Here is a 10,063-nt window from a genome sequence, read left to right as displayed (position 1 = left end):
GATTGTAAACTGACAAGGTTCTTGCAATCTGTGAGGTCAACCAAGGATTGCTTCGCCTAAAAAAAAAAAGAAAAAGAACCCACTTTATGAAGAGAGATAAGGAAAAGTTTATATGCAAATGTAGTTATCTTGTCATCTTCTAGAATAGTGAAAAAGTAGAAGCAATCTAAATGTCCAAGAATAAGGAAATTACTGCTTAATTATGGCATATTCATACAATAAAATACTATACAATATTTTTTAAAAATCATGTTTCTGAAGAATAAGTAATGGCATGGCAAGTATTTCTGATATAATGTAAGTTAAATAACTGGTGTATAAAACTTGTACCACATGTTCTAAATTTTCTTGAAAATAAATGTTCATATAACTTTTAAGTATAAATATGAACAAATATTCTAGAAAAATAAATAAATATATGTGAAATTATGGTCGATTATGGTTTTATTCCTTATGTTTCTAGTTGATCCTCCAAGCATATGTTACTTTTACAAATCAGTTTTAGGCATGGGGTTTTTTTGATTTTTTTTTTTTTTTTTTTGACACATGTAGGTCTGAGGGAAAGCTGAAGTCCATGTGGAGATGAGGTTCGTTGAGTAAATCTGACTACCCCACAGGTATTTGTGAGTGATTCCATGTTCACCTCTAGTTTTCTGAGCCACTGAAGATTCACAAGTTACCAGCATCAGTTAGAAAACTGTGCCTCTACCATCTGGGGAAAACTGTGCCTCTACCAGTTCATGGGGAAATGGTGTAGTAACACTCCCAGCCTGGCTCTGTCACTCTCCATTACTCTCTCTACTCTTGGGAAGCCAGCTACCTGACTGCCCTGCGTGTATTTATAAAATGGAGGCAGTAATGGTAGCACTTGACTTATGACCTCCGTTTCAAAGAACGAAGGTCTCCTGTAAAGATGAGCACCTAATTACATTAAGTCTTCACTTAACATCTCAATAGGTTCTGCGGATTTTTAAAGGAAAACAATATATAATGAAACCAATTTTGCTAATTGATGTAAACGGATTAAGTTCCTACAGCATCTCATCAACATTATAATGAAACGAATTTATTTGAGGACCTGATGTACCAGCTGGAATCAAATGGGAAGTTATTAAGTGCCAGAGTAATCTGATACACAAATAAACATTTCTCTCAGTTCTCATGACTTACAAGTAAACTTTAAGGTTGATAACAGCATTTAATGAGTTAATGCTAGCTATGATGTAACAAATTATTGAAATGTAGCTTGAGGTCGAAATCGTTGCAATTTGTTAAAACTGGACTTGCGTGAGAAATTAAAATAGAATAATAATGATGCTTAATTATTAGCCAAAATACTCAGCTAAAATGCTTACTCATTGGTCTACCATGAATGCGTTCAAATAATAATCACTCTGTTTTTCAGGAGATCAATATTGAGACTGTACTTTGGAACCCTGAAAGAAAAGCAATTAAGTTCCCCTGAAAAATTCTTCTGGAGAGAAGCTTATGGACTCCTTAGACCCTAGTCTCATGGTGGATTTGGGTACCATGATGTATGTTTCTTCTAAAAGTTTCGGTGTTGTACCTTAGTATTATTTTTTGTGTGACTAGGTAGCTCTTTAATTTTTTAACTTCACCTGTGTGTCTGATCTCTTCCAACTGGGCTGCAGGTTCTTGAGGGCCTGTGTCTTTTACTTCCTGGACACCATTAATGCTTAGTACAGCATTGCATAGCTTAAATTAAGTAACTTAAGTGCTTAGTAAATATGTATTAAGTAAACAAGGTACAAATTAATTTCGCGCAAGCTCTGGGCTCCAGTGGAATTATTTGATATCCTACTCTACTGTCTCAGACACTTCCCTCAAAGACATGCTTCTGTACCTAAGATTCCCACCATCACTTGGCTCTTTTGGAAAAGAAGACCGGCATTGAAATGTAAATATCCAACCTGGGAGGTGTCACCCGCATATTGTCCTTGACAGTTTCCTAGCAGAGAGCTTGGGCCTGGGATTGTGTCCAGGGAAAGAGCCAGAGAACCTAGGGTCCCACTTTGGGGTAGGTGGAGCACTCCAATGACAGCTATGACAAATGAGGGGTGGAGTATAGAACATGAGTCCACTGGGCTGGGCACCTGTGGGGTGGGGCAGGGGAATGCCTAACTGGGCTAGCATTTACCTCGATACAACCAGAATTGATCTGTCCCATAGAGCCTTTACAAGCTAACGCAGAGCTAACCCAGCGCCTTTGGATATGAACCAAGTATTCAAGTGAATAAATTCCCTTCTGACCAAGGTGGACAAATGACTGACTCCAGGTCACACTCACAGTGTTGTCTGAGTGGTGACTAGGAACTAGGCCAGAGCTCTTTGCAATCTCTTCTACATTTAGAAATAACTGCTAATCTCAATGCAATTGCAATGAGAACCAAAGCAGAGTAGCGGAGAGAAACAATTTCTGGGGTAAGCAGAGGGCTTTATTAACTCAAGTTCTCATCTGGAATTGCCCCTCCCCCCAAATGATGGGGAGATGGGTTGGTGTCATGTGGCCCTTGACCCACCAAAAAAGCTTCTGATTTCTGAATGATCTTTTCATAAATATACCTATGCCCACATGTGATATACCTATGCCTAAGTGCCTCTGCGTATATAATTCCAGGATTTTTTTCTATAAATTCTTGCTAACATGATGAGCAGCAGTCGGAAGTCAGCAATATCCCAAAGTGAGTGGAGAGTTCATGGCCGCCAGTCAGGGTCCTCTCTCCTCTATCAACCTCCAGCAGGAAATAGACAGAGAAGTTCCCTATGGTTACAAGGGCTTGGCTGCTTTATTACTTTCATTCTTATGGGCGTTTTTACAAGAAGTAAGCAAAGTACGAAATATTTTATAGCCTTTCAGATAGAAAGTAGGATACCACAATTCAAAGAATCAAGACCCCTGTAAAGATGAGAACCTAACTACAAGCTCCTTTGGGAATCAATGGGAAATTATTATGTTCCAGAGCTTATCTTATACACAAATAAATGTTTCTCTAAGTTTTGACTACGAAGACATAAATTTTCGAATTGGATGGGGAGAGTTTAGGTTATGACCTAGAGTCAAACCTTATCACCAGCATTCACCAACAGGATCTTGGGTGTTGCCTAAGTTTGCCTAACTAGTTCTCTCATTTGTAAAATGGAAATAAGTGATACAGTCTCCAGGAAGATTAAATAAGGTAATGAGAAGAAAGCACAGTGTGAGTGCTTACCAAGTGTTCATTTGCCCTTATTTTCCATTCTAAATGATAAGCTGAATTAATTAACCACTAAGGAAGATTTCTGACCAGTAGCCAAAGAAGGCTTTGAAAACCCTCAAGGGTAAGAAGAGTCTGAAAAATAAGCCGCAAAAAAGAAAGCAGTCTGTTTTAGTGACATTTACAATGATCTGGAACTAGATGGCAGTCAGGCCAATCCTGATTTTATTGATTCTATGAACTGGAGTTACCTTTGTGGATATCTGTCTCACCACAGAAGCTGGAAACTCCCTGAGGGAGTGTATGGGGACTGAAAATGAGAAGAACTCTGTCTTGTTGAACCTGAATCTGCACAGAATTCTGTGTGGAGCCTCACAGTTTGATTGTTAATTAAAATTTCATCATTTGACCTACCCTCTCCACCAATTAGTCCTAAAATATCATTCTTAGCTAATTTTAGATCTCCTTAAGGCTTACCCATAAGCCAGCTTTCATATTTTTGCCCCTATGTTCTGCTCAAAAACATGGATCAAATAAATTTACCTGTGCTTTCAGACGGACTGTTTCTATAGAAGTGAGCCAGCCTGAGTGACAAGCCAAGCGATGCCTGTGTCCTTATCTATAGTTGCATAATTCCACTGGTTAGCAATCTCTATTCAATACCCTCTGTTTTCTCCTACAAAGCTCTTGTACCTAAGGATAGAAGTAAAGTGTGATGCCCTCATGTCAAGATGGCTCACTAACCCTTCACCAGTCTAAGATATTCTCTGAGCTATTTGTAGCATTTAGACCCACATCTTACTTTTTATGGGCTATCTTTTTGACCAAATTGATCAAAACTTGGCCCTTAACAGCTCTCCAACTGTGTAAGTGACTCAACACACCAACCATTAGCTGCTAGCTATATCCCGGCAAGTTCTGTCAGCTGCAGACCATGGGGGGAAATGCTTTCTATAAGACTTTATATCATCATCACCATCATCACCACTACCATCACTATTAGGACCTCCTGCTAGTTCACCTAATAAATCCTGCACAGAAATAGAAATGTGGTCATTACTTCATCAGTTCACAAGACTTCCCTACAGACTCCTGGAAGTTCCCCTTTTTTTTTTTTTTTTTTTGCAAACAGGAAACCAAAAAGAAGTGACATATCCTCCCTCCCCCCATTCTATATCCACATTCTCTATTTCCTTCTTCTTTCAGTTCCTTCTGCCAATTCACAGCAATCATTTTTCCTCTTACTCACTCAATCTTCAGTGACTGCTGATCCTTAGCACCAAGACATGGGACAACCCAGACTCCTAGGAACATTATCAAGTCGAGTACATTCTGAGTCAGTATTCTACACATTAATGTGTGTTGTGCATGGTTCAACTGGACTATGATACTTGACAACTCACTCATCCTGAGTAGAAGTACCAATGACATTAAGTTTGTGACATTTAGTTCATTCTTATCACACACTCCAATTTTTCTAGAGACATCTCAAGCATCCCTATTGGGACACAAAGGTAATTCCAGAAAGGAAAGCGATCTAAGTGTGTATTTTTCCTTCGTTGTTCCCTTATCATGCCTTGCAAGCCGCTGATGCAAAGTTCCCAACCAGCAACATGAGAGCTAACAGAGACAGCCTTGTTTGACTCTGTCCAGTTACCAGGAAAGAGAACTTTCTCACAGTTGTGTAGCATAATTGGTTGCTTCAGAAATATCATTAAACAAGAACACTGAAAAAAAGCTCTCAGGTTTCAGCAGAGATGTCGTATACACTGTATATGACCCATCATAAAGACCCACCCCTCTCTGATCCTGATAAGGCAAAGATTAAGGTCCACCTCTATTTGCCACATCCTATTTCTTTCTGTCTAAGACAGAACAATTTCTGGAACCAACTGGTTCCTTTCTCTGCTGGCCCTAAGAACAATCTTCTTTTTATAGTGCTGAGTGGTTAAGTCATGCACCAAATAGATACCCAATAAATACTTATTTATGATCATGACTCAACAATTCAGGTAGTCATTGAGCTATGATTGGTCACTCTGTAGCCCCTAGTTTACCATATCCTCTCAGAGAATATTTCCAGCTCTCCCTAGAAAGTCTGTCACCATCACTACACTTTGCAAGGGAAGGCAGTCATCCTGGAGCTCCTTGACCTTCCTACTAACTTCAGAATCCACTCAGCTCAGGCTCATTTTCCATCTCTCTCCAAGAGCCTGTTAGGCTAATCCTATTGTGCCCATATTCCCATTTACCTTAGTCACTGCCAGAAGAACAAGCTTTCTAGGTCACCCAATGTGACCATTGAATGTTCATCCCGGTTCCCCTGAGTTTATTACCTAGTCTGAAGCAACCCGCCCTGCCTTCCTGAAACTCTTCCACTGTGCCCTTTGCAACTCCAGATCTGTCACCATCAAAGGTCCTGGTAACCTCTTCCTCTTCTCCGAACACTCCCTCCACCTCTTGGCAGTAAGTGAACCTGGCTGCCTCTGATTACTGTCTCCTGAACAGTCCTCTCAGGTGGAAGCTGGTTTTACTTTTCACCTCATAACTTAGGAAACTCAGGGCCTAAGGGTGTAGTAGGTGTTCTGCTTGCCATTTCCAAACTATTTCCTTACTGTCTTCCCTCTAAATATCTTTTGAAGCCCTCAAGCCCTTCCCCTTTCAATCATCAAATTCTAGTCCCATTGACCTCCTTTCTGTACTCCTAGCATACTTTGTGTATAGTCCACATTTTTCTATCTTATCTATAGCAGTATTGAATTAGGTCAAATATGTTGCTGGAATCAAGGTATGTTATACTATTATTTAAGGTAGTAGCTCTTAATCAGAAGTGTTACTGTGTTCCCCAGAGGGCTGGAAATGTATGGAGGCCTTTTGGGGTTTTTCAAATGACTGAGGAGATTGAGTGGGTAGAGGTAATCTCCTTAAAGTGTTTTGAAGAATATTCTATCCAAAATTCCAAGAATGCCCCATGTTGAGACTCCTAGTCTAAGGCATTCTTGTGTCCACAAAAAGACTTGTACAAGAATATATATAGCAACTTTATTCATAATAGTAAAACCTGAAAATATCCCAGGTGTCTATCAATAAGAGAATAGGTAAACAAACTGTGGCATATTTATATAATTATGAATTAAATATTGTTCAGCAATAAAAGAGAACAAATTATTGACATATGCAACATGATGAATCTTCAAAACAGTATTAAACATTAAAAATATGCTGAATGAAAGAAGCTTTACAGAAAAAATTACATATGGTTTGATTCCATTTATATGGAAGTTCTAGCAAGACCAGCTCCATAATTTCCAGGACCTAGTAGTACAAAATGAAAAGGTGGGCCCCTTATTAAAATACTAAGAATTTCAAAATTATTATGGCAGAGCATTATATCAAGTATGAAGCTCTTCACAAACATGTGGTCTTATGTGACTGAACAGGTCGCATGCCCATGAAGGTGGCCTTGAGTGCTAGAATATGCAAACTAATTTATGGTGGGGGAAAAAAATCAGAATTAGGATTGCATCCGAAGGGAGCAAGGATTGAATGGAAAAGATAAAATAGAACTTTCTAGAAATGATGGTTATATGTATCTTGATAAGAGTCTGGATCACAGATGTATGCATTTACCAAAGTCATTTAATGTTATACTTTATTATTTTCTTTTTATTGTTTTACTGCAAAAGGAAAAAAAATTAAAAAACACAGATCTTTAGTTAATTATATTCATGCTGAAGTAGAGAAAATTTTGTACTGAAATTTGTAATCATCTTGGGAATGCTTCAAAATAATTAGATAGATGGGTAAATAGATGAATAGGTATGTGGTAAAGCAAGTATAGTAAAATGTTAATGGTATAATATAGGTCGTAGACAACTAAAACTCAACACAAAATACCCAAACTGCACACCAGCACATCTGAGCATGGGATCTGCACATAAGAGCTACCACAGTTGGAGCTGTCATCCTACATTGACATAAAGCTGTGTATTATGACTCAGAATGGACAAGATGGTTTCAGCAACACCGGGAACTGCTTGGAAAGGCCCTTTCCAGAGTCACGGCTTAGAAAAGGAAAACTGTTTTCTGAAGGACAGCACAGACAGAGGATCAGGCAACAGGCAGGTATCTTGCCTTAAGATTAAAGTGATTCTCACTGGAGAAATAAAGGATCCTCAAATAGCTAGTAAACTCCCTCATTTTCCCCCAGTTTTATTGAGAGATAATTGACGTACAATATTGTGTAAGTTTAACGTGTACAATGTGTTGGTTTGATATTTATATATTGCAAAATGATTAACACTGTTGCGTCAGCTAACATCCTGTCAAGCCCTCATGTTGTAGATACGAAAACTGAGTCCAAGGGGTTGGAATGACTCTGTTTAAAGTTCACACAGTGGATGACCCAAACTCCCAGCTCCTAGTTCAATTTGGTTCTACTATCCAACGCTGCCTCCCTAGCATTGAAATAAATGTCTGGGTGTTAAAAAAAAAAAAAAAAAAAAAAAAAAGAGGGAAGAGGAGCTTCTGGGTTGGTGAAAACAAGGAGATAAAGGGAGAGTGGTACACCTGGAGAGGGCATGGAAGCTCTGTACCTCTTCTCCATACTTTGCCTTGTGCCTACCTTCCAAATGGTTGTTCCTGAGTTATATTCTTTTATAATAAACTGGTGATCTAGTTTAAAAAAGAGGGAAAAAAGTGCAGCGAAAATGTTCTGTTTATAAAAATCTAGAGGGGAAACTGCAACTAGAACAGGCCGACACACTAGTTTTTGCAGATGAGGAAAATGGGGTCAAAAAATTAGGAACTTTCTCCCAGTCCCCCGGCAAGCTGCGGGCTGTCCAGTCCGGGATTCAGGTTTCTTCTCTATCTGGCCACCTCATGCTAGAATACAAGGCAGCCGTAAATCAATGCTGAAGGCTTGGCTGGTAGGAAGCCTGAACTAAGGTGTATTGTTAAGTCTTTGAATTTGAGGCTTCATTTTCTGTTTTCCTTTACAAACCCCAGGGATAAAAGAAAAGATATCTCTACATATTCTACAGATATTAAAAATATATAACAGAATGGTATAAACAACTTTATGCCAATAAATTGAACAATTTTGATGACACGGAAAAAAACTCCTTAAAAGGCACAAATATTAAAACAGACACAAAAAGAAACAGAAAATCTGAATTGCTTTCTATTTTTTAAAACATTGAATTTGTAATTGAATATCTTCCTACAAAGAACCTCCAGGCTCAGGTGGCTTCACTGGTGAATGCTAACAAACATTCAAGAAACACAGAAAAAGAAATCAGACTTATTATCCGAGGTGAGTAGTGGGGGCGGGGGTGGATTGGAGGAAGGCTGTACAAACTACCACTATTAAAATACGTAAGCACCAGGGATGTGATGTGCAACATGGTGACTGCAGTTACCACTGCTGTATCATATATGTGAAAGTTGTGAAAAGAGCAAATCCTCAAAGTTCTTATAGGAAGAAAAATTTTTTTCTTTTTTTTCCCATTTCTTTTTATTGTAGCTATATGAAATGATGGATGTTAAGTAAACTTATTGTGGTAATCATTTCACAGTATATGTAAGTCAAACCCTTATGCTGTATACCTAAAACTCATACAGGGATGTATGTGAATTATATCTCAATAAAACTGGAAAAATTTTTTTAAAGGAAATAATACAAAATCTACAAAAACTTTCAGAAATTAGAAAAAGAAAGAACACTTTCCAACTTATTTTTTGAGGTCAGCATTACCCAAAGCGATTATAATTAAGAAAACTAAAAAAAAAAGAAAGAAAAGAAAAAGAAAATTGCAGATAAGGATCTCTCATGAACACAGTTGCAAAACTTTTTAACAAAATATTAGCAAATAGAATCACAAAAATAATATATTAAGACCAAGTGAGATTTTTCCCAGGAATACCAGGTTAGTTTAGAATTCAAATAGAATAAAGAAGAAAAACAGTATGATTACCTCAATAGAGGTAGAAAAAGCATTTGACAAACTTTAACACCCATTTGTGATTAAAAAAAATAAAAAGCCCTCAGGAAACTAGAAATAGAAAAAAAAAATCAACCTGAAAAGGGTATCCACAATAAAGCCTGCAGCTAACATAATATTTAATAGTAAACAATTGAACGTTTTCTTCCCAAGATCAGGAATAGGGTAAGGGTGTCTACTTTCATCACTTCTATTCAATATTATACTGGAGATCCTAGTCAATGCAATAAATAAAATTTAAAAGAAAGAAGGAAAATTTTCTTTGAAGATGACATGATTGTGTACATATCAGATCCTAAGGAATCTACAAAAAAAAAAAAAAGCTACTAGAACTAATAAATTTAGCAAGGTTGCAGGACATAAAGTCAGTATATAAAAATAAATTGTATTTATATATACTAGTAATGAACAATTGGAAAGTGAATTTACAATAATATCAAATGACATAAAATGTTTATGGTTAAATTTAACAAAATATGTGTAAGAGGGTCTTACACATATTTTGAAAACAACAAACATTCTGAGAGAAATTAAAGTGAGATCTAAAGAAATGGAGAGATAGGCTATGACATGAACTAGAAAACTCAATATTACAAAAAATGTCAATTTTCCCTATATCGATATATAGATTCAATGTTATCCCAATCAAAATCTCAGCAGGATTTTTTTTTGGTAGAAATTAACAAGCGTATTCTAAAATTTATATTTAAATACAAAGGACCAAGAATAATCAAAACAACTTGAGGAAAAACCCACTACACTGGAGAACTTCTATTTCATTTCAAGACTACTGTAATCAAGACAGTGTAGTACTGGAATAAGGATAGACAGATAGAGCAACAAAAC

Source organism: Pteropus vampyrus, unplaced genomic scaffold, assembly GCF_000151845.1.
Source record: "Pteropus vampyrus isolate Shadow unplaced genomic scaffold, Pvam_2.0 Scaffold66, whole genome shotgun sequence".
Lineage (NCBI taxonomy): Eukaryota > Metazoa > Chordata > Mammalia > Chiroptera > Pteropodidae > Pteropus > Pteropus vampyrus.
Note: the sequence above shows the minus strand (reverse complement) of the source record.